The following is a 22,895-nucleotide window of genomic DNA, read 5'->3' as shown; positions in this document are numbered from 1 at the left end:
TTAATCATCTCCTTTTCATTTGTTTACGTTTATTCTAAAAGGAAACCTCACGTTTCTGTCATACATGGAAAATCAGTCCCACTAGCCCAAACTGATTAAAATATAAAAGCATAACTATCACTATGAGGGGATGTATTTGTCCCCATTCCTCTGGTTTCAAAAAGATGGGATTTTCACAAAACGCTCCTAGAATCTTGTAGAACATTTCTTCTCTTACCAGAAAAAGGTGGCAAGAATTTACCTGGTTAGTGGGCATAGTCATTGGTCCAAATGTCCTAACTGGTAGGGCTAATTAAAAAAAAAAAAAATCCTAGTCTTCGTCTCCTTTTCCTTCCCTGTACAACCTGGACTGGAATAAGGCAATAATCTGCCACAATTGGGTCTGTTCCTCACTCTTTCCCTCAGGTGTGCTGCCCAAGGTGTCAGCAAGGGGGCTATTGGTGAGGCTAAGGAACCAGGCTTCCATCTAGCCTTCATCATAATAAGGATGCCACTGTAATCTCCCATCCACCTTGTGCTTTTGTCCTTTTTCTCAGTTGATTCAAAATTCAGATGGAAAGAATAGAGTTGGATCCCCAAAATTTATTACATCCCTCAAATCCCAACAAAATTAACATTTTAAAGAAATCATCAATCTACTACCTAAAATCCTCTCATGCACCAACGAGACATTCATCCCACTTTGGGATATAACAAAAGTGGACAATAATTTGGGAAGTTATAGAAATTTATCCTTTTTTCCCCTAGCTTGAATAGATTATACTTGGAGTTTACCCTGATGGATTCTATGCAAAGAGTTAATGATAATAATTTGTAATAATTGGGGCACTCAAAACTGAGAGCGAAGTCTAAAGCATTCTAGTGATCAAATCACCCATGAGCAGGGTGATATTCAAAAGATTTAAAAACCAGTACAACAGGGGCGCCTGGGTGGCACAGCGGTTAAGCGTCTGCCTTCGGCTCAGGGCGTGATCCCGGCGTTCTGGGATCGAGTGCCACATCAGGCTCTTCTGCTATGAGCCTGCTTCTTCCTCTCCCACTCCCCCTGCTTGTGTTCCCTCTCTCGCTGGCTGTCTCTATCTCTGTCGAATAAATAAATAAAATCTTTAAAAAAAAAAAAAAAAACCCAGTACAACATTGGCTGGGACAATGAGAACAGATTCCAACCATCAACAACTGGGGGGGCCTCCTTTAGCTTGGGACAATGCAAAAACCTCTGAGACCTTGCTACCCAGAATGCCTCCTGCAGACCAGCATCACCAGCCTTTTGGGAGCTCGTCAGGAATGCAGACTCTCAGGCCCCACTCCAGATCCCCAGGATCACAATGTGCATTTTATCAAGATCCCCAGGTGATTTGCATGCATGGTAACGTGTTAATGAGCACGAAGCACAGAGCATCTCAGCGTTTCTGAAAAGCTGCCTGGAGGTGGGGCTGAGGGGGTGGTGATGGGGAAATGGGGAGTTGTTGTTCAATGAGTATAAAATTGCAGTTATGCAAGATGAATAAGTTCTGGATATCCGCTGTACAGCATAGTGTCTATGGTTAACATATATTGTGTATTTAAAATGTTAAGAGTATAGATCTCGTTAAGGGTGTGTGTGTGTGTGTGTGTGTGTGTGTGTGTATTTTTAATCACAAAGGGACACAAGGAAACTTTGGAGGTGTTGGCTGTGTCTATTATCTTGATTGTGGTGAGGGTATCACGGTGTATGCACACGTCCAAACTCATCAAACTGTATACATTAAACATGAGCAGGGTTTGTGTTTTTTTGTATACAATTATACTTCAATAAAGCTGCTTTAAAAAGACAGTACTAAAGGATTTTCTTCTCCTCAAAAAAAATTAAAAAGCTGCCAAGGAATACTGCTAGTCTGTGGACCCCACTTTGAGTACCAAGGCTCTCAGAAGTCTGGAAGGCAGGGAGTGGATGTCACTAGACTCTGGAATTCGCTCCCAGGCACCAGGCTGTGCATGCCCCCTCCCCCATTTCCCTCCTGAGGGCTGTGGCAATAGGAACAGCGCCCCAAAATCTGATTTGGGTCCCTGGGCATCCAGGTTACCTACCTGCTTCCCGCTGACAGTGTTAGCTTCCTGTTTCACTGTCAAGAAATGAGTTATTTCCAGAAGGACTTTACAGGGTCCCTGAATTAACTTTCTCTGAGTATTGAAGCCTTCAACTGTAAAAGGAATAGATGCTCTTAAAAAAAAAAAAAAAAAGTTCTGCAACCAATATGGCAAATGCTAACATTTGTTAAACGTCTGTGGTGGCTACCTGCATGTCTATTATATTACTCCCTATGTGTTTGAAATTTTGCAATTAAAAGACAAAGTATTAAGTAAAGCAATAGCTACCCAACTGAGAGAAGAACAGCAAAGAAAGGATAAAAATCACCCATAATTCCACTGGCCAGATATACCTTTGGGTATTTATCCATTCAGTCCCTTTTCTTGTTAAAAAGGAAATTTTAAATTTGCATTTTTATTATAATTATGTAAGCACGTGCTTTTAATTCCTCTCCTTTATCAATCCCAGTTGAAATGGTCGCAGGAAAGTAAATAAAGAGGGTAGGTGGTGGGGTAGGGAGACCTCCATCAGAGCTGACAAACAGGGAAGCTTGCCAGGCAGCAAGCCTAATGCTTGTTTTCCAAAAAGAATCCCCAGCGCAGAGTGACACAGGAGGTGGGACACGGACCCATGGAGCTGCTGGCCCTGGCGAGTCCCCCAGAGAGCATGCCAAGCCACGTGGAGGCATTTCTGCAGTGAGCTCCTAATGAGGGCACTTAGAGGGGAGGGCAGTGCCCTACTAACTTCTGCTGCCAAAATAAACTCAGAAAGGAAACTGCTTTGCCCAGCAGGAAACTTCTCTCCTACAATGCTGACTCCCCCGGAAACTCACTTCCTACTCATTGCAGGCAACCAAAACCCCAATCCAGCAAAAGATAACTACAAAAACACAAGCTTCCCCATCTCCCGTTTGTCTGAGACAAGAAGATCGAACAAGGACCCACAGGCTCTCTGACAGACCTATTTTTTAAAACCCAGGATTGGACAGAAAGCTCTCCTCTGTAAAGATGCTCAAGGAGAGAAAAACGACAGGGGCAGGGGCCGCAAGGGTGGGGGTGGGGGCGCAGCGCCACTGAGAGAAGATTCAGGAATTTAAATAAAGATTGTGTTAGACCTAAGCCAGGAAAAATGAGAAAGCTTTTAATGATGATTCCTATTTCATCTTTTCTTGATTTTGAGAAGACACCACATTTCATAAGAAGACAGTAATTAAGAAATACTGTTTTTAGCCAAAAGACAGCATGGGTTAGTTTCACGGAACAGGCTTTGGATTTAGACAACCCGGGTTGGAATTTTGGCTCTGCCATTTATCAGCTGTGTGACTTGACCTGTCTGTGTCTCAGTTTCTTCATCTGTAAAAAGGGCTGGTAACGATAGTCCTTATCTCATAGAATTCTCAAGATTAATGTGATGATATAATATTGTCCAATGTTTGGCAAAAAGCAGTCACTAATATTACATATTCTTCTTACTGTTAAAAAAAACAACTCTACCCAATTTTAAAATCCAATGGATAGTTTCTGGTTTCTAGAGAGTTAATTTAGCTACATGTTTACCTCTATTCTCTCCCCAAATACCACTGAAATAATACAAAGCAAAAATCTGAGTAACCCTGAGAAAGACAGAAAGCTACTACCAATACTCAGAAACTCTGGGGACTTCCTGGAAGATGTAAAAGGATGCAGACAGACTGACCGAAAACTCCCAACAGGGCTGATCACTCCAGCTCTGCTGGGAGTGGGAGGAATCCTTGCCCACTGGCTCTCCTGAGCACCCCTCCAGGGAGGGAGCGCTGCCCAGGGAGAAAAAAGCAGAGCTGCCCACTCAGGGCTTTGAGAAAAGAATGGAATACGCCCTTAAAGAATTTTGCAAGCGTTTCCTTGATTCTTCTTTCAGAGATGCAGGGGTTGTTGGCAGGAGTGACACGATGTGTGCGCGTGTGTGCGTGCGCGCATGCGCGTGTGAGTGGGGGTGTGGGAGTGTACATGCATGCACCTATTTGTATTCCAGATTCTCAGGCACAGCCACGTAGGCTCCTTGCTGTGGAAGGTGACCAGATGGAAATTGGAGGAGCACAGAGAAAGAAGCCCTCCCCCCATCAGATACAAAGGCAGCTGTATGCCGTGGCGGAACGCGCAGTTCCAAACTCCCAGGCAGCTGTCTTCGTTCTCCAGGTCCATACATCTTGCGCAGAGCAGGAGGACTCAAAGAGACATTGTTGCTTGTTAATAATTTCCATAATCTTCAGTATCAGCTACTAAGCCAGCAGCCTACTCCACATAAGCAATAATAATTTATAGTTGCAGTTAATGGGCTGTTTTATAGGAACCCACAATTATAATTGGATGTCAAGTGTTGTGAATCTCAGCGGATGGAAAGCGACAACTACTGGGGCCTGGTGTTTAATTTTTTAATGTGATTATTAAATTTCCCATCTCCTTGCTCTTCTATCTTCTCTCTCAATGTGGCTTCCAGCTGTGGCCCCATCTTTGTCAGTGCTGTCTTCTCCTGCCCAGAATCTTGAATTTTACTTCTGTAAACCTGTTTCTGGTCCTATGGCCTTTTACTGAGCACAGGTAGACAGCCAGCCACTGGCCTGGACCCTGCAGAAATAGGGCACCTACCAAGTTTTCTGTTAGGAACCCCCTTCCCCACCTCAAGAAAAAAACCCAGCCCAGAAAGTATCCCAGGTCTCCAGGTTTGCTCAGCTCTTAGCTTGGCAGCCCCAGCCCATTCAGAAGGTAACCACAGGGAGTACATGGCTCCTTCAACCCAGTGGCCGCAGGTTCTTGGAAAGGACTACCTTGGCATTTTATAGTCCGAATCTGTCCTTGGAGTTCTCCTGCTCCGGATTCTGGGACAGAGGTTAACACGGGACTCACGGACGGCAAGTGTCAGGGAAGTGGTATAGTTGTTTGGAGCAGATAGGTCGAGGAGTCATGCAAAGCACGCTTTGACATGTCCACTCCTGGGTGAGGGAGGAAGTATGGCCTTCCTCTAATGAGAATGAGGAAGACGTCCCAGGAGATGAGATGTTAGGAGCTGTTTGAGCAAGAGAAGGGAAGAACTATCCAATGGCAGCCCTGGGCCCACCTGCCTTATCCATCTAAGATCCCAGCTTAGACAAGACCCCAGTGTCCAAGGCCAAGTACAGAACTTAATGGAACACAAAACTTAGTTCCAGGCCTAGCCAAAATCAAAGGCAGGCAAGGACCCAACAATTCCCAGGGCAGTTTGGACACAAGCCAAAGTCCAATCTAAGCAGAACTCTAGAGCCTTCTCCATAACCCATTCTGGAACCCTGCCAAACCCAGAACCCAGTAAAATAGTAGCCCCGCATTCAGTCTTGCCTTAAATCCATAACCAGGAGTCCAAATCCCAAGCCCATGTCAGGATGAGGATTAAGATGGGGAGGCAAAGGCATCAAGTTATTAGAAACCATCATGCATTTGTCATTACCTGAATCCACAACACTCTAACCCAGCATTTGTCTATTGGGAAGGAACCACACTCTGAATAGACTTGACTCATGGCATCCAAAATACCTTATTTCCCATGAACTTCCAGGTCTCTGAGGACAGAGACTATCTTCCCTACAACCAGGAAATCCCAGGCTGAGCGCAGGGCCCAGCATAATAAATACATGCTCCATGACTTGGTGGCAAAGAAAGAACTGATGGAGAAGAAGGTGGTCTTTGGGGTCCGTCGGACTTGCATGAGAATCCCCACTCTGTCACTTCCTAGCCCTGTGACCTTGAGCAAGCCCCCACCCCTCCCTCGGCTGTGAAATGGTGACCTTGGGGGTAGCTATGAGGACAAAATGGAACACTGAACCCAGACTACCTGGTCCACAATGTTGGTTTCCCTTTTCTTTCTCCAAGGGCAGTGTCCCCGAGGACGGTACTGCATAATATCTATTTTTTTCTCTTCATCTCTGAGGGCAGAATCCTCACGGGGTTTCAGATTCCTAGAGCCCTTTTGACCTGCCGAATCTGCTTTACCATCCTGCTGTCCAACACTCTATTGGGCATCTTCCCAGGATGGCGTCTCCACAGCTTTCTATGGCCACAGTCTAGGGCTGTGTAACAAACGATCACAGAACCTCCGGGGCTATCAGAGAGTAAACATTTACTGTTGCTCCTGAGCCCCTGGGTTGGCTGAGCTGTTCTGCTGCTCCGGGCCGTCACTGGCTGACCTTCTGCATGTGCGATCAGCTGGGGTCCTCAGCCCTGCTCCAGCACGCCAGCCTGCCCTACTTCGCATGGCAATGACAGAGTTCCAAGAGATGAATGGAAGCCTAAGAGAGCCCCTTGAGGCCTGGGCTCAGAGCTGACACACCATCACTTCCATCGTGAGAAACCAGGCCAGCCCAGTCTCCAGAGCGAAGTGTCTCTTGATAGGAAGAACTTCAGGGTCACCTTGCACGGCAAAAGGATTCAGAGAAGGGAAGGGCTGTGACCATTTTTTAAAAAAAATAATCAATTCATTACATCCTCTTTGCCCCACTTGAGTCTCCTAATGTTTAAGAAGGGGCATAAGAGGCTGAAGGGAATGATGTGCTTGGACTAGAGTCAGAAACATTTGGGTTCTAACCCCAGCTCTGGCACATGTATTACTTAGGCTTTCTGAGCCTCAATTTCCTCATCTATACAGTAACGTCAGTAGCCACAACTTCTGACCGCCTTGGTGAATTCCCATTACTCCACTGGGGCATGCCCAACCCTCTGGTAGTAAGGACAGGAAGAAAAATCTAAACAGCAGGTCAACAAAGTCACTGTCTGGTGGTGGCCCTGAGCCTACCCGCCTGCAGAAGCAAAGGCTGACTCCGTGCTGTTCACTCAGATCCCAGGTCAGCCATGACCCTAGTGTCCAAAGCCAAGTACAAAGCCATGGGTCACCGTGAAGACGATCTCTCACCATGTCCCAGGAAAACACTTCTCCAGGCAGCTATAAATAGGGAAAGCCAATGGCAGAAAAGGAAGCCAATGTGGATAAGCAGCTGCATGACTTACTATCCCTTCCATCTTTCACCAAAGTCCGTGGGAGGAAACCGAAGGTATGTGCCATGCCCCATTCTCTGCAGGTAACTTTTGTATCTAGCACAAGTGTTTCCCCTCCTGCCTTCATCGACAGTCTGTCTTCCCCAAGGTGGCACTCACTGGGCCACACACAGCTCTTTCTCTAATTATGGCTTATTTCATTTGCATTTTCTCATTATAATGTTATTATCCTAAAGCCAGAGTCCTATTATTGGGGCAACTGGAAGTGGTGCCTGTGTGGATTCAGTCTTTACTGAGACCTAAATTCTACTTGGTTAAAATCCACTCGTGGGGTCAGAGAACAAAACACATTCCACAGTTCCTCATGCTTTAGTTCCTTACTTCGTCTTTCTCCAGACAACAAGGAGTTGACCTCTATGGTTTCTCCCAAATGTACCACATAATTCATTTTACTTCTGCTCCCCAGCCACAATAGCTTATCTCCTCCTGTAAGCGGATTCCCCTCTGATCAATACTGCGTACTCAAGACCTACCTCGTGGGGCTGGGATGAGGTTAAATGGGAATGTATTTAAGTTCTTAGTACAGTGCTCAGTACATAGCAAACAGCTCGATAAAGATTAACGACCAGTGTTACTATTAGTATTAATGTTACTTTGAGTATCCGTCTTCCACCATCCTCCTCAGAGGTCACCGGAGTCCTGACGTTAGCTGTACCTCCCCACCCTACACCCTCTTTTCAAGACAAAAAAGCTTCCTCCCACTCAGCTTCTTGAATATTCTCTTCCCAGGCTCTGCCCTTCCACTCTGCAGGGCTCAACACTGGCAGCTACACCCAGGTCAAGGAACTGTTACTGCCTCAGCTGGAAAAGAAGCTGCTGGGCCAAGTCCAGAGGGAAAGAGACAAGAGGCCTCGCCCTGCATTTTCTCTGGTGACGCCTGACCCAAGCAGAGGCTGGTGCCTCCGGGACTGGGTGGTCCTGGGGAGGTCCCTGTGGGTTTCCCTCCAGAACAAAGATGAGGAAACCAGCAGCTGGCAGGAAACAAATATGACACAAATGCTCTGCTTGGAATCGCTATAAATAGGGGAAGCCAATGGAGTGGAAAGAAAAGCATTTAACAGCTAAGTGTTCTTTGCAACAGCAGGCTCACACCTCATTTTATCAGACATTATTTACACAAAGAAGGTGTGATGGTGCTTATGGCATCATTAGGCATGGATTACTTCCTTAACTGTGAATACAGAAGCCCAGGGGAAGCAGCTGCTCTAGAACTCCTCAAGGACATGCTGGAAACCAAGTACAGCCTCAGCCACCCCCTCTGTCACCCAGAAACGCGGTCATCGCGCTCGTCAATCATTTCCTCTCTCACTAGGCTCTCAGCCCATCAATAATAAATATAGAGTGGATACGAATCCCTGTCTCAGAAGTCAGGGGTGCGCGATGGTCACATCTCTCTCTTTTCGATAACCAGCCTAATTCCCCATTTCGAGTCTCGCAGCCCTGGCGGGAACCTCCGCCTCAATTTCTCAGCCCAGACCACGGTGTCAAGGATCTGGGGTTTTATGCACTGCCAAGGCACGGGGCCCGGGATCTTCAGTCATCAGTCCGCCCCCCCCCCCTGCCGAGAGTTCCATCGTTCCATCTGTGTGGTGCCTTCAGGTCTGCTTGTGCTGTTTCTACCCCAGGGGTGGGACATGGGATACGTGGCAGATCCTTACACTCTATGTCCACGGACACATCATGTACCCATTTCTCCCTAAGGCTGCTCTGCCTTCCTACTGCTCTGGGACCCCACTGGCCTTTCTCCCCTGCCCCAGCCCAGGGGATCTCTCTCTCTTTTTTTAGACTCCCTCCTTTCTGAGTCTTCCAAGCCAGTCTGTCTCCTCCCACAAACCTATCCTCAACATGTTTAGCCTTTCAGCAACAACAACAGAAATCTCGGGGGATACTTCTGCCTTCAGCCCTGACACATTCCTCCCCCGAAACAATCAACCACCAAGCCTGCCACCTGCCTGCATGGGAGAAAGGAAAAGGGAGAAAATACAAATTCATGTCTCACAATATTATCCGAACACCAGCACTTAAGAAATTCTTGACTATATGTTATAACCACCCAGAGAATCTGTCTTTTCGGGAGCATGCCAAGACACTTAGGGTGTGGACGGTGTTTTAACCAAGCCTTGAAGATATTGACTTGCCCACCAGCTCCTTGCTGGATCAGATGTTCATGCAGGAGTGTGTGAGGTGGTCCAGGGAGGAGGCAGGTGGAAGAATCTTTGGAAGCTCGATAGAGCCAGGCAATAACCCTCACGGCCTGACCCCAACCTGCAGTTTCCCACATCATTCTCTCTCTTGGATTTCGAAGACCCCTCTGAAGAATGAAATCACCATGCGGCAGGTACTGAAACACAGACCTATAATGTAAGCAACAACTTGAAGCCACGGCCAATCTCAGAGTCCGTTCAGTCCCTTGACAAACTCAGTGGTTGCTTGCTCTGTGCTAGAGGCTGAGGGAGCTCCAAATATTTGTTTGTTTTCTCATGCATTTCACTGATACTTCTTGAGTGCTCACTCTATGCCAACCGTTGTTCTGGGCTCTAGCAATACAAAGTGAAGGCAAGATAGCCCAGGCATCTTGTGGAAATAACATTTTATGGGAGAAGACATAAATAACTAAGCAAATAAACTGATGACAGAAAAAAAATTAAGGCAGTGTAGGGGGTGGAGAATGATGGGGGTCTCTATCCTTTTTTAAAGATTTTATTTATTTATTGTAGAGAGAGACAGAGAGCATGACTTGGGGGGGTGTTAGGGACAGAGGGAGAGAGACAGAGACTGAGAGGGAGAGAGAGAATCTCAAGCAGACTCTGTGCTGAGTGCACAGCCCGATGGGGCTTGATCCCACAACACTGAGATCATGACCTGAGCCGAAATCAGGAGTTGGACGCCCAATTAACTGAGCCACCCAGGCACCCTGGGGGTCTCTATCTTACACAGGCTGATTAGAAAACGTCTCCTGATAAGGTGAGCTTAAGCAGGATAAGGATGACAACAAGATGATGGGGGAGAAGAGCATACCATTGGAGGGAGAAGCAAGTGGGGTTGTGCTGCATGTGTGTGAATAACTGGAAGAAAGCCAGTGTGGCTGAGCCTAAGTTGTGAAAACAACAGAGTAGGAGAGAAAGTCAATAAGACATGAAAAGTCCCAACTTGTAAAGCCTGTAGTCATAGCAGGGATTCTAAGCACCATGGGAAACCACTGGAGAGTTTTAGTCAGGAGAGGACATGGTTCACGTCAAAATGATCTCTCAGCCCCAAGTGTACAGAATGGACTATGGGAGGAGAGACGAACACATGGCCAAGCCAGTTTGGTGACTGGTACAGTACTACAGGCAGGAAATGACGGCGGCCTAGACCAGGGTGGGGGCAGGGGAGATGGCAAGAAGTGGACACATGCCAGGTACATTTTGGAGATAGGGATGGCAGGTCATGCTGAAGCACTGGATGTTGGGGATGAGGGGCAGAAAGGAAGGAACAAAGCATGTTTAAGGCACTGTTCCTATTCTAGAGAAATTCACAGACCATAAAAAGCTTTAGTAAAATACATTATTCCTATCAAATGCCAAGGACCAACTTCTTATTACCTGGCCTTGGAACTTTCTAGAAAGATGAATGCTCCTTAGCTGCCTGCTCAATATGTTGTAGAGCTTAGATTCCTAACCAGGTGGTCTTCTGGGATGGGAAAGTTTCCCACCAATCTGGGATCTCACAGGGTTTGGGTATAACTCATCTGGGGGATGGAAGCAATGATGACTGGATTCTTCCTCCAACATCTCAGCGACACCAGCCTCGGCTCAAACACCTCTCAGTGATGGGAAGCTCATTACTTCTAAGACAGTCCAGTCTGGCTATAGATCATTTTGACTACCAGCTTGATTTCCTTAATAAATTTCTTAGTAGAATCTTTCTTTGAACCAAATATGAGTCCCTATATCTCTTGCTTGTACTTATTTTCTTTTCATGCAGAAAGGAGTTGGAAGGTCAGAAAAAGGAAGTCTTCATAAGAACCAGAGATTGTTCCTTGTACAGTGTCTTCAATTCTCTCAATTTTGCTTCATTTGCTACGTGCTCCTTGTAGAAGGGACCCCTTTCTACAGGAGGGAGGATGTAAATGAGCCCCTACACTTGAGTTATGAGGGTGTATCTGTCGGTATAGACCAGCTGCTGTAACAAACAATCCCAACATCCTAGTAGCTTAAACATAAACCTTTATATCTTTCTTACTTCATAGTCTGTGGCAAAGTAAATTCTTGGCCACTCCTCCAGGGGAAAGATGAGGTCTTTTCCCCTTCCCCTTCAAGCTGGGTTGGCCCATGACTGATTTGATCAATGGAATTTGGCAGAAGTGATGCTGTGCCAGTTCTAGGTCTAGCCTTTAAGAGGGAGAACAGCCTCTGACTGCACACTTGGGTGGAAGCCAACCCCCATGCAAGAAATTAGATTACCGTGAAACTTCCATGCTGTGAGGAAACCCAAGCCAACCAGAAGGAGAGGTCACATGAAAAGAGAGAGAGGGACACAGAGACAGGGATGCCAGCCTGCATCTAGCTTTTTCAGCCATCTCAGCCCAGGTACCTATGTGTGAATGAAGAAGCCATTCTGAACATTCCAGTCCCCTACCTTACATCCCCTTCCTGACTTCTCCTGAGTGCCTTGTAGGGGTTGGCTACAGAGTGTACTGCAGCCAAAACTCTAAGAGCCAAACTGCGTAAATTCAGGCTCTACCACTTACTAGCTGTGGGACCTTGGACAAGTCACTCGACCTCTTTGGTTCCCAGATTCTTCACCTTCAAATGTGAATAATAAGAGTATCCATTTCATAGAGTTACTGTGAAGATTGAATCAGTTCATATATGTCAAGCAATCGTTGTAGTGACTGGTACAAACGTAAGCTACTATTGATGTGAGCATGACCAGCAGGGATTAAGATTGTGACTGAGTTCTGATCAGTTGAACTGGTTTAGAATCTGACTGGTCCCAATATCAGTGAGTAGTGGTGGGTGTCCTAGAATGGATTCCCCACAAGCAGGCCTCACAACGGGATTCACGTGAAAGTCATTTATTAGCTGTGCTCCCAAGAAAAGTCTGCGTGGGGGGTGGGGGCTGGGTGGGAAAGTGGGATTGGAAGGGAAGTGAGTGGGTCAGGCAGGGCCATGGCCTCATCAAGAGAGTAGTTTCTACTTATGCAGCAGAACCTAATCCTAACTAAACACTGATGCATGCTCACACCTTATGGGCTGCAGTCTCCGGTGTCTTAATATTAGTGCTAGCTGGCTTTTACTGAGCAAATGCCGCATTCTAGGTACTGTGCCAAGTACTTTACATACACTTTCTCATCTAATTTTCAAAACCTGATGAGCTATTACATCATCATGATAGGTCCTAACAGGCAAATGATACACCAAAGTTTCCATTTAAGTAAAGTATCTGATGATGTTCATTAGATTCTGCAGATGAAATGTCCTCAGGTACATTATCTTCCTCTAAATAATGTCTGAGAAGATATGCACATTTATGCATAAACACACCAGCTGACACAAACTTCTCTGGTGCAGTGGAAGCTGGAACGTGCTTATGGGTAATAAGTGCAGGGTTATTCATTCTTAGGTGAGGCTAAGAGGGTATAACTGTGATGTAGCTTGAAGCCCTTGGCCTGCTAAGGCCCACGGTCAGTGATGGACCCCAGGTTTCATCCTGAGCCCAACTCTAATTAGGCTGTTCTTACAGCAAAGGCTGAGGCTATCCACACTTAGGTAGATGGTACAGCCATTGATTAGTCATGTCTGCATGGCCATAAGACTGAGTCTTCGTCCCTTCAGCTGCTATAACAAAAATACCATAAACTGGGGGAGCTTAAAAACAACAGAAATTTGTTTCTCTCTGAAGGCTGGAAAGTTTAAGATCAAGGCACAGGCAGATCTGATGTCTGGTGAGAGCCCTCTTCCTGGTTTACGACAGCCCACTTCTTGCTGTGTCCTTACAGGCTGGAAGGAAAGAGGGAACATTCTAGGGCCTTTCATGAAGACACTAACCCCATCCCAGAGGGTCCCTCCTCAGGACCTAATCCCCTCCCAAAGGCCTCACCTCCTGATACCACCACCTGGGGTAGCAGACTTGAACATGAGTGTGGTGGGGGCGCAAGCATTCAGACCACAGCCCATCTGCAGGGGCCACATCTGTGAGAACACGTCAACTTGTGGGGCTAACTTATCATGCCATTTTGCAGATAAGGGAGGGAGGTTGGAAGTGATGTCTTTTCCTCCAAGTCACAGAGGCAAAGGTGGAATCACACACCTAGACTTGTCGCCAGGGGTGACACTTGGAATCACTATCTTATTAGGATAGCCTCCTAATTTGACACCAGCCCCTGCATGGCCCTCTGGCAGGAAGGGGACAGTGGGGGCTGCTTCGGGCTCAGTCTAGAGCCTCCTTCACATCCAGGATCCAGTGCCATCTCTGCCTGCCCCACCCCCCAACACACTCCCTCTGATCTCCAGGATTCCAGGTACCCAGGGACCCCAGCCTCCCAGGCAGGATGGGGCCTCGGTGGCCTGGCTTCAGCCCTGCCTGTCCAGTCCACCCCCACGACCCCACACCCCGCCGCAGAGCCGGCAGTCAGGCTGGAGCTGCACCGCTGAGCGCGCCCCTCCGCAGGCCAGGCTCGGCTATTGATCCCAGCGCTCCCCTGCAGCCGCCTCTGCTAAGAGAGGTAATTTACCACCAGCTCCGAGGTCACGGGAGGGGCCCGGCCGCCTGCCGGCGCTTTTACGCCGCTATAAAAACCATTTAAAGGGCCACTTTGCGAGCCGCAGCGCTGCTTTCACCAGAGGAGGGGAGCAGCGGAAGCCGCGCGCCCGCAAGCCTCCTTTCCAGCCCCCAGTTGGCCTGGATACCCCAGAACCTCTGCTGCCCTGCCCCGCCTTCGGGAGAGGTTGCAGGAGTTTAGAGCCCGTGTGCGCGGGCGGCGGGGTGAGATGGAGGGGAGCCCGATGCCCCCAAAACCATCTAACCCCCACCTCTCAGACTGATCATCCCTAAGTGCCTACGCCCTGCTCGGTGCCTGGCACCCCTGAACGCTTTGCTTCTCCTGCCACCTTTAGCATCTCGAGGGCGAGGGTGTGGGTGTATTACCATAATGCCCATTTGTCAGAGGAAAAACCGGAGGCTCAGGGGAACCTAAGTGACTTGCTTCAGATCTCACAGCCAGCAAATAGCAAAGCCTGGATTTAAACTCTGAAAGTCCAACTTCAAAGCCGATGGTCTTGATTTAATCATGGGGTGACCGCTCTGCACCCATATTTTGATAGAGGCCATCACTTTGATAAAGAAGGAGCAGAAGGCAAGCTGAGGGTAAAGCCCAAGCTGACACCCTGCAATCCCCCCCACTCCCAGGTGGGCTCTGTGTGACATTCCCCAGGCACTCCTGGCTGCCCTAAAGCTAAGGGAAGGAAAAACAAATGGTTAACTAACAGAGATCACAGCCCTGCAAGACCTGAGTCTCCCTCGGTTTATAAAATGTCTGAGTGATTTACCAGAAAAAAAGCATTCTTATCAATAACCTAGCCTCCAGAAGGAAACTCCCAACAATCTTATTAACACTTTACCAGAAGGAAAAACAACCCTAACTTGACAATGGCAAGGCCTCCAGTATCTTGTAGGTCCTCTTTAGCATAGGAAATTTCTTTTGAAACCTCCCTTCTCCTTGTGTCCCCCAGCTCAGTCACCCCTCAGAACTCCAGTGCAGCAGCTCTTTCTGTCCACGGGTCCTGTCCCTGTGCTTTAATAAAATCACCTTTTTGCATCAAAGGCATCTCAAGAATTCTTTCTTGGCCATCAACTCTGGACCTCACCTATATTCCAAAACTACATCAACTTCAGCCTCAAAAGGCAGCTGGCTTACCAGCCACAAAGGTGAAAACACTCAGGTGGAAAGGAAACACTACCGCCATCCCAAGCTGTTTCCTTCTCCCCACTGTGGGCTCCTAAATGCCCTTCCCACTCCCGCCTGCCTGCTCAGCTACCTCCACCTGCAGGTAGAGTCAGTCATGGTTTCTTTTGGGCCACCGCTGAATTCATTCATTTATTCCTTCATTCGGTGAGTCATTCCGCAGACACGTATTGATTTCTGCTCTGTGCCAGGAGTACGGAATTGGGCTGCAGGCCCAGGGACACAACATTCCTACAGTCTAGTGGAGGAGACAGACATTTAAGCAGGCAATTGTAATGAGGATAGACGCAGAGTTGAAAGGGAGAGGATGCCAGGAAGGCTGCCGGAGCAGGGGCCATTCAAGTTACAATCTGAAGGATGAGCAGAAATCACCCAGGCTAAGAAGGGTGGAGAAATATGTGCCAGGCAGAGGGAACAGTACAAAGACCCAGGGCTGAGCACCAACACAGCACAAAATCTCCCTTATCGGTTAGTTACTAGAGCAACCAGCCAAGTTTCATGGAGGGTTGGAGCATGAAGTGACAGAAGCAATGGCTGTCTTCTAATTTTGGTCCCACCACCTCCATTCTTGGAGATGGACAATTGAGGTGGGCTCAGTCTTGGGCAAAGTGTTGCAAATTTTTATGCCACTATAAAAGCTTGTATGGCTTGGGGACAGGTGCCCCGCCTTCTACATAGGAAAATCTGAGGCACCTCTGGGGAGAAAGGGAGGTGGGGTGTGGCAGGCAAGGAAGCGGGGCCAGGTCGCCATGGGCCTTGTAAGCCAGGTTAATTCATTTGGCCTTTCTCAAGCAGAAGCCAAATGGTAAGTCATCAAAGGGCTGAGTGATGGGGAGATGACCAGATTCTCCTCCCACACAGTCACTCTGGGGACAGAGTGACAGCCTGCCTGCTTTTAAAAGATTCCTAGGAAGCCTGGGGCAAAAAACAAAACAAAAAACAAACAAACAAACAAACAAACAAAAAAAACAGCCATGCTTCTCAGGTTAGAAATCATGTGAGTTCTTTAAAAATGAAATTTTAGGGGACTGGGGAAGAAGGCAGTCTCTTAAAAAGCCAAGGAAGGAGAGAGTGTTTCTGGCCAACATCATCCTGTAAGTGTCTCAGCACCTGTTGACCCCATAGGCAGAACCAGAGAGAAGGGATCAGGCCAGAGCTGCTCTTACTTTGCCAACCTTTCCTGACTGCTTCAAGCTGCCACATCAGTGTTCTCTCCCTCACAGAGACCAAGGGGCCCTTCAGCTTCTGCCTCTCTGCCTCAGGATCCCGAGGTAGAGATCCCTAGTCCTGGGGCTCACTACTGCCTCTGCAGAACATCCCACCACATGGGTTGAATCTAACTTTTCCACCTAGCCCTCGATTCCACACCAGCCTGGGTTTTCCCAGGCTTCATCGTACCGATTGTCTCACTTTTCTTGAGTCTTAATATTTTTCCATTCTCCCTCTGCTGGTAAGAATCCTTGAGTGTCCTGAGCTAAACAAATGACCCTTTCCCTCAGCAACCCCCCCCCCCCCCACCATCTTTCTTCCTCTACCATTACACTTTTCTCTAGAAAAGCAATCTCTGTTCATGGTCCCCACTTCCTCTAAGACATCTGCCTAATGCCAACAAGACCACCAGTCCTTAAGCATCTGCCCTCTGCCAGCTCTGCATCATGAGCTCATCCATTTCTCATATGACCGTGTGAATTATGATCATCCTCATTTTACAGACAGGGAAACCAAGGCCCCAAGGAGGGAAGATAAAGTAAATTGCTGAGTCATACTACTGGCCCTAAACTCTGCTTCTCTGCCTTCCATGAAGGCAGACACCTATCTTATCCCTGCCGTCACCCTGGTAGATTTGAGGCACTTGATAAATATTTGTTGAATGAATGAATGTTCAAATACGTTAGTGACTTCCTGCTAGCTTGTCCGGATCCCTTTTCTGCAAAGTTTTATAATTTAGTAATAAATACATTTGGTAGCGATGTTCTATGCATCATTGTGTCTCATGATCCCAGAATTCCTTTATGAATTAAGTATCTTGAAAAATAAAAGAGTGGAATTCAATATAATTCTGAACCACTCTATCTCATGTCTTCATCCTTGCTGTCAAAATGGCAATGCCTTCTTAAACAGGAGAGAATGCCGGCGACATATTAATTTGGTTTTAGCTCGTGAAATACACTCAGGCATGCACGGTACAAAACAAAAAAAAAATTCAAGAAGGAGACAAAAATAATCAAAAGGGATGAATTTGGTAAATCCTATACAAAATGCAGCAGGTCTGAAAATATTTATTGGGAGAAACACACATTAAAGAAAGGTTATTTAGCAGACTGAAGAGAGCAAAGATATCCAAAAAAATGAAACAGTACAAATTTAGACAATGTTTCAAAGAAATTTAAAAAAAATTAAGTAAAAAATATCCTTAGGCCAATGGAAGAAAATGGCCTTAGACTGATATGCACAGCCAACTAGGTGAATGGTCTATAGATAAATTGCTGCTACCAGTCAGAATGGGTTAAGTTCTGCTGCAGTAACAACCCTCCACTCAGTGGTTTAACACAGAGAAGTTATTTCTTGCTCACTACACATTTCCAGCACACACTGAGTGAGGCTACACTCCATGTCTTCGTCCTCTCAGGACCCAGGCTGATAGTACAGGCCCTACCTGGAATATTACTGAAATGTGATAAACCTTGTGCTAATGTTAAGAGCTTCTGCTTAGAAGTGACACATGTCACTTTTGCTCACATGTGATTGAAGCAAATCTCACTGTTTTGCTTGAGCTTAACAGGGCAGGGATGTGTAACTCTCCCAAAGGGAGGGCAGCATATAATAACCTTCCACTTCAGACAAATTGGACTTAGGCAAATGGTTAATACTCTACTTCCTTCCTCCCCTCCCTATATATACCTTTTTCCAGGTCACAAATTCTACTGTGTATAAAACCACCAGGAAACAAGTTTCGATGCAGTTTCTGGAATCTACCTCCAGAGAGGCTGATTTAGGAGATCTGGGGTGGTCCTAAGGGACATGCATGGCCACTTCGGGTGACCTTGATGTCTGGTGGAATATGGCCCATTTTGAGAAACACTGATTTAATCTCAGATGGAAACTGCTATCTTCTCCAAATGACCCTTCCTCCTTCCTTGCTCAAGATGCATGCAACCAAACACCCTCAAATATCCAGTCACTTGAGCAACATGGAGATTTATTTATCTATTGCAACAGTAAGTAGCCTTGTGAGGATGAGTCCAAGACTGCTCTGATAACTCCTTGGTTATCAGCGACCTAGTCTCCTGACGTTCCATTATCTTTAGTCACCTCATGGTCCAAGATGGCTGCTTGTGCTTAGCCATTACATCCTTATTCCAGACAGCCAGAGGAAGGACAGGAGGAAAGAAGAATGTATCCCTTACCTTTTAAGGAGACTTTCCCAAAACCCTACATACTTCTTCTTGCATTTCAGTAGTCACTCAGTTAGTCACATGGCCATACTCATCTACAGGAGAAAATGGAAAATTGTCTTTTATTCCAAGTGGCAATGAGCTCCACTAAATGTAAGCATCTTGTTAATAAGGAGAAGGAGTAGGCCTCTGGCAGTCTCTGCCACACTGTTTGCCTTTCTGCAGCTTTCAGCAGTGTTGACATCCCTACCTTACACTACTCCCCCCCCCCCCCCCCGTTAGCCTCTGGGGTGCTGCCCTTATCTGCTACATCAGCCAGCAGGCCGAGACTTCCGACTTTGGGCGGCTGGCCTCTCTCCTGCTCCACCTCAAATATAATAATTTCTCAGCTTTCTGCTCCTCTTGCCCAGAGATGGCATGTGAGCCACACCCAGCAAAAAGACAGGTTTTGCTTGGCCCCTAAAGGGCTGCTCTGTTTTTGAATTAATTCATTTGCAACATTTACATCAAACTAAAGCTGCTACACAAAAGAAACAATCAACAGAATAAAGACGCAACCTACACAATGGGGAAAATATTTGCAAACCATCCATCAGATAAGCAGTTAATATCCAAAATATACCTAAGGAACTCATACAACTTAAAAGCAAAGAAAAAAAAAAGGGCAGAGGACTTGAATAGACATTTTCCCAAAGAAGACATACAAATGGCCAATAGGTACATGAAAAAAATACTCAACATCATTAATTATCAGGGAAATGCAAGTCAAAACCACGGTGAGGTACCACCTCACATGTGACAGAATGGCTGGTATCAAAAAGGCAAGAGAGAGGGGTGCCCGGCTGGCAGGCTCAGTCGGTGGAGCACGCCACTCTTGATCTTGGGGTGGTGAGTTCGAGCCTCACGTTGGGTGTAGAGATTAAATAAACTTAAAAAAAAAAAAAAGACAAGAGATAATAAATGGTGGCAAGGATGTGAAGAAAGGGAACTTCAGAGTGTTGTTGGTGGTAAAGTGATGAAGCCACTGAGGAAAACAGAATGGAAGTTCCTCAAAAAATTAAAAATAGAGCTACCATATGATCCAGCAACTCCATTTCTGGGTATGCATCCCAAGGAAATGAAATCACTATGTCGAAGAGGTATCTGCGCCCCCAGGCTCCTCACAGCATTATTTACAATAGCCAAAACATGGAAACAACCTCAGTGTCTGTCAACAGATGAACAGAAAAGAATCTCGTTCTCTCTCTCTCTCACACACACACCAGAACATTATTCAGCCATAAAAAAGAAGGAAATCCTGCCATTTGTGACAACATGGATGTAGCCTGAGGGCATTATGTTAAGTGAAATAAGTCGGAGAAAAACAAATATTGTATGATCTCAGTTATTCGTGGAATTTAAAACAAAAACCAAAGTCATAAAAACAGAAAGTAGAACGGTGGTTGCTAGGGGTTGGGGGTTGGGGGAAAGGGGGGGACGTTGGTCAAAGGAACAAACTTCCAGTTAGACGAACAATCTCTGGGGAGCTAATATTCATCAGGGGGACGTGAAAGTTGCTAAGAGAGTAGAGCTTAAACGTTCTCAGCACAGACACAATTGTAATTATGTGAGATGATGGATATGTTAACTAACCTTATTGTGGTAATTGTTCTGCAATATATATGTCTATGAAATCATCACACTGATACCCTTAAACTTACACAGTGTTACATGTGAATTCATCTCAATAAAACTAGGGGAAGATAATAATTAAAATATAATAGTCCATTTCACATGGGAATCCAGATTAGTAGATGCTCTTAAAAAATTGCAAGATCAGGCCACACCGGGCCCACATTCCTTTATGGCCACAGCCACTCAGTACTCAACTGAGTCCAGCTGCCCCTGCAGATGAAGCAACAGCCCCCTGGTGTCCCTCTGCCCTCCTAATGCCTGCTGAGGCTACTGAATCAGTGACCCTACAGCTCCCTGTTTCCTCCTGGAAGGACCTTCTTAGCTTAGTTCACACCCACATGCGAAGAACAACTTAAATCAGGAGCAGTCATGATCTCTTACCTACATTTCAATCTTGCATTTCTAACATCTATAAATCTTTCCTGCTTCCAAGACTATTTTTATGTCGTGAGTGATTCTGCTTGGTCCCAAACTGTGAACATCAGGAGAGTTAACTCTCCTGTTTTTTTTAAAAAGTTATTCTAAGACATAGTAACATCATGAGCCCCTGGTTGGATGCACTGAGAAGAACACATCACTTCTGTGGTATTCTCACCAAAAATGCATAACCTCAATTTGATCATGAGAAAACATCAGACAAAATCAGATCGAGAGACATCCTACAAAACAGCCAGCTGGTGCTCATCATAAGTGTCCAGATTATGAAAGACAAGAAACTAAAGAAACATAACTACTATATGCAACGTGGGATCCTGGACCAGAAAAAGGTTACTGGGGGGAATATTGGTGAAATTCAAGAAAGGTCTATAGTTAGCAGAACCGTACCAATGTTAATTTCTTGGTTTTGAAAACCAGACTATGGTTACATAAGACGTTAATATTAGGGGAAGCTGGATGAAGGGTACCTAGGAACTCTATACCATTTTTTCAACTTTTCTGTGAGTGTGAAAATTATTTCCAATGAAAAGTTAATATAAAAAAGATATTATAAAGATACTAAAGATAAGAAAAAGATAATATAAAAATATTTATCTTGGGGTGCCTGCCTGGGTGGCTTAGTCAGTTAAGCATCAGACTCTTGATTTTGGCTCAGGTCATGATCTCAGCTTGGCATGGAGTCTGCTTGAGATTCTATCTCTCCTCCTCTCCCTTTGCCCCTCCCCCCTCAAATAAATAAATAAATCTTTAATATATATATGTGTGTATATATTTATCTCACGGGATCATGGTAATGTCAAAAGAGATTACATACAGAAAGAAAACAGGGCTTTGTCTTCTCCCTCTGTCTACTCCTCCCTCCAGAGCCTAGCACAGTGGTCTGCCTTCTGCAAGTTCTCAGTATTTGACATATTGAATTAGCTTAAGGGAAAAAAAGGGGGGGGAACTAACTTTGTATTAGTAACACCATTTCATTCTTACGATAATCCCGTGAGGAAGGCATTATTATCCTCATTTTACAGACGAGGTCATTGAAGTACAAAAGGGTTTACAGCTTGCGCACTTGAACACAATTTGTTTCTGAAATCACTCTCGCCCCCAGCACTACCAGCCCAGGGGAACACCTGACTGCGCTCCCCAGCAACCCCCCCACCCCAGCCCCACCCTTACCAGCTTCCCGGTTTGTGCTTTCAGAAAAGAGGGCTGCTTCTGCTGGTCTCCTGCTCTAGCACTTGGATTTCATTAACAAGCACAATCGTAATTGAACTTTTATTCACCAGCCACAGCTTGGCAATTATTCAAGTTCTCCCAAGCTCAGAGCCTAGGTTCACTTCCTTTTGGCGGACAGAGAGAAGAGAAAGCAAACCTCAGTCCACATTCCTAGGGCAATGTACCCTGTTTGTACCAGTTTCCGTGTCTCCCTGTGTTCCCAGGACACAGTGCACTTAGTAATTTCTAAAGAAGGCTGTTAGATTCAGATGGTAATCACAGCCCCCTTCTGGCGCATTCCCTGGACTCTTGGCCTCATTAGAAATCCTCTCGCTGCCTGCTTCCAGCCTCTCGCTTGCAAGTAAATGCTGGCCTCTGCTCTCCTTCCTGCCAGAATCTCAAGTCACCTCATTTACCTTTTTCTTAATGTAACATTTATTGTCATTTCCCTCCTGTTCTCTGATTATAGAAGGGAATACATGTTTGTTGCAGAAAAACATGAAAACGTGGAAAATCATAAAGAGAATAAAACTTGACCACAATGCCACCAACCAGAAATAAGCACTGCTACTATATGAAGATGTAAGTGATCCTTGACTTTCTTAAATATGGCTTTTGTGCAAATTGCACATTATACATAAAAATCCCTAATCTAGAGATACAAAATGCAAGTAAAATAGGACTATCTGTTTTCATCACACTGCACAATTCCAGGGGGCACTGTTCATATTTGTCTATGGGAATAACACCCTCTGAAGTTGTGCAGTGCACAATCTATGCAGCTGTACTTGGCAGTTGTGTTACAAGGCCTGGAAGACAACACAAAGCAAGTTATAGGTAAACTAAGGGACTAGAGCAGCTCCTGAGAATTGTTACAATGTGGGGATATGGGACCAGTGGTGCCAGAATCATGTGATTTTTCAAAAGAGGTTAGAAATCTGGATTTTAAAATAACATCACCAATTTCTAAATGCTGGCAACTAATTCAATTGTAAAAACCCACTGTATAAAACGAATAGCCCTAATCTAGACTGTGGGGTATCTGGTGAAGCTTCTCCTCTCCCTTCTTTCTTCTACACCTGCCATCCTTGCTTTCTCCATGG

General features: G+C 46.0%; 1 long non-coding RNA gene across 1 annotated transcript in view; it reads right to left on the bottom strand.

Moving 5' to 3' along the window:
- The window catches only part of LOC123778850 (uncharacterized), a 57,528-nt gene extending 35,563 nt beyond the window's left edge, over nucleotides 1-21,965 (bottom strand). Inside the window, exons 1-2 of the long non-coding RNA XR_015727632.1 lie at nucleotides 21,754-21,965; nucleotides 18,484-18,566 (exon numbers count right to left, since the gene is read on the bottom strand). This is a non-coding gene — a long non-coding RNA (uncharacterized LOC123778850). The remainder of the gene's footprint in view (nucleotides 1-18,483; nucleotides 18,567-21,753) is intronic.
- Nucleotides 21,966-22,895: the final 930 nt, after the last annotated feature.

Source organism: Ursus americanus, chromosome 2, assembly GCF_024610735.1.
Source record: "Ursus americanus isolate L20-20 chromosome 2, mUrsAme1.1.p, whole genome shotgun sequence".
NCBI lineage: Eukaryota > Metazoa > Chordata > Mammalia > Carnivora > Ursidae > Ursus > Ursus americanus.
This window is presented reverse-complemented; position numbering and strand designations above follow the sequence as displayed.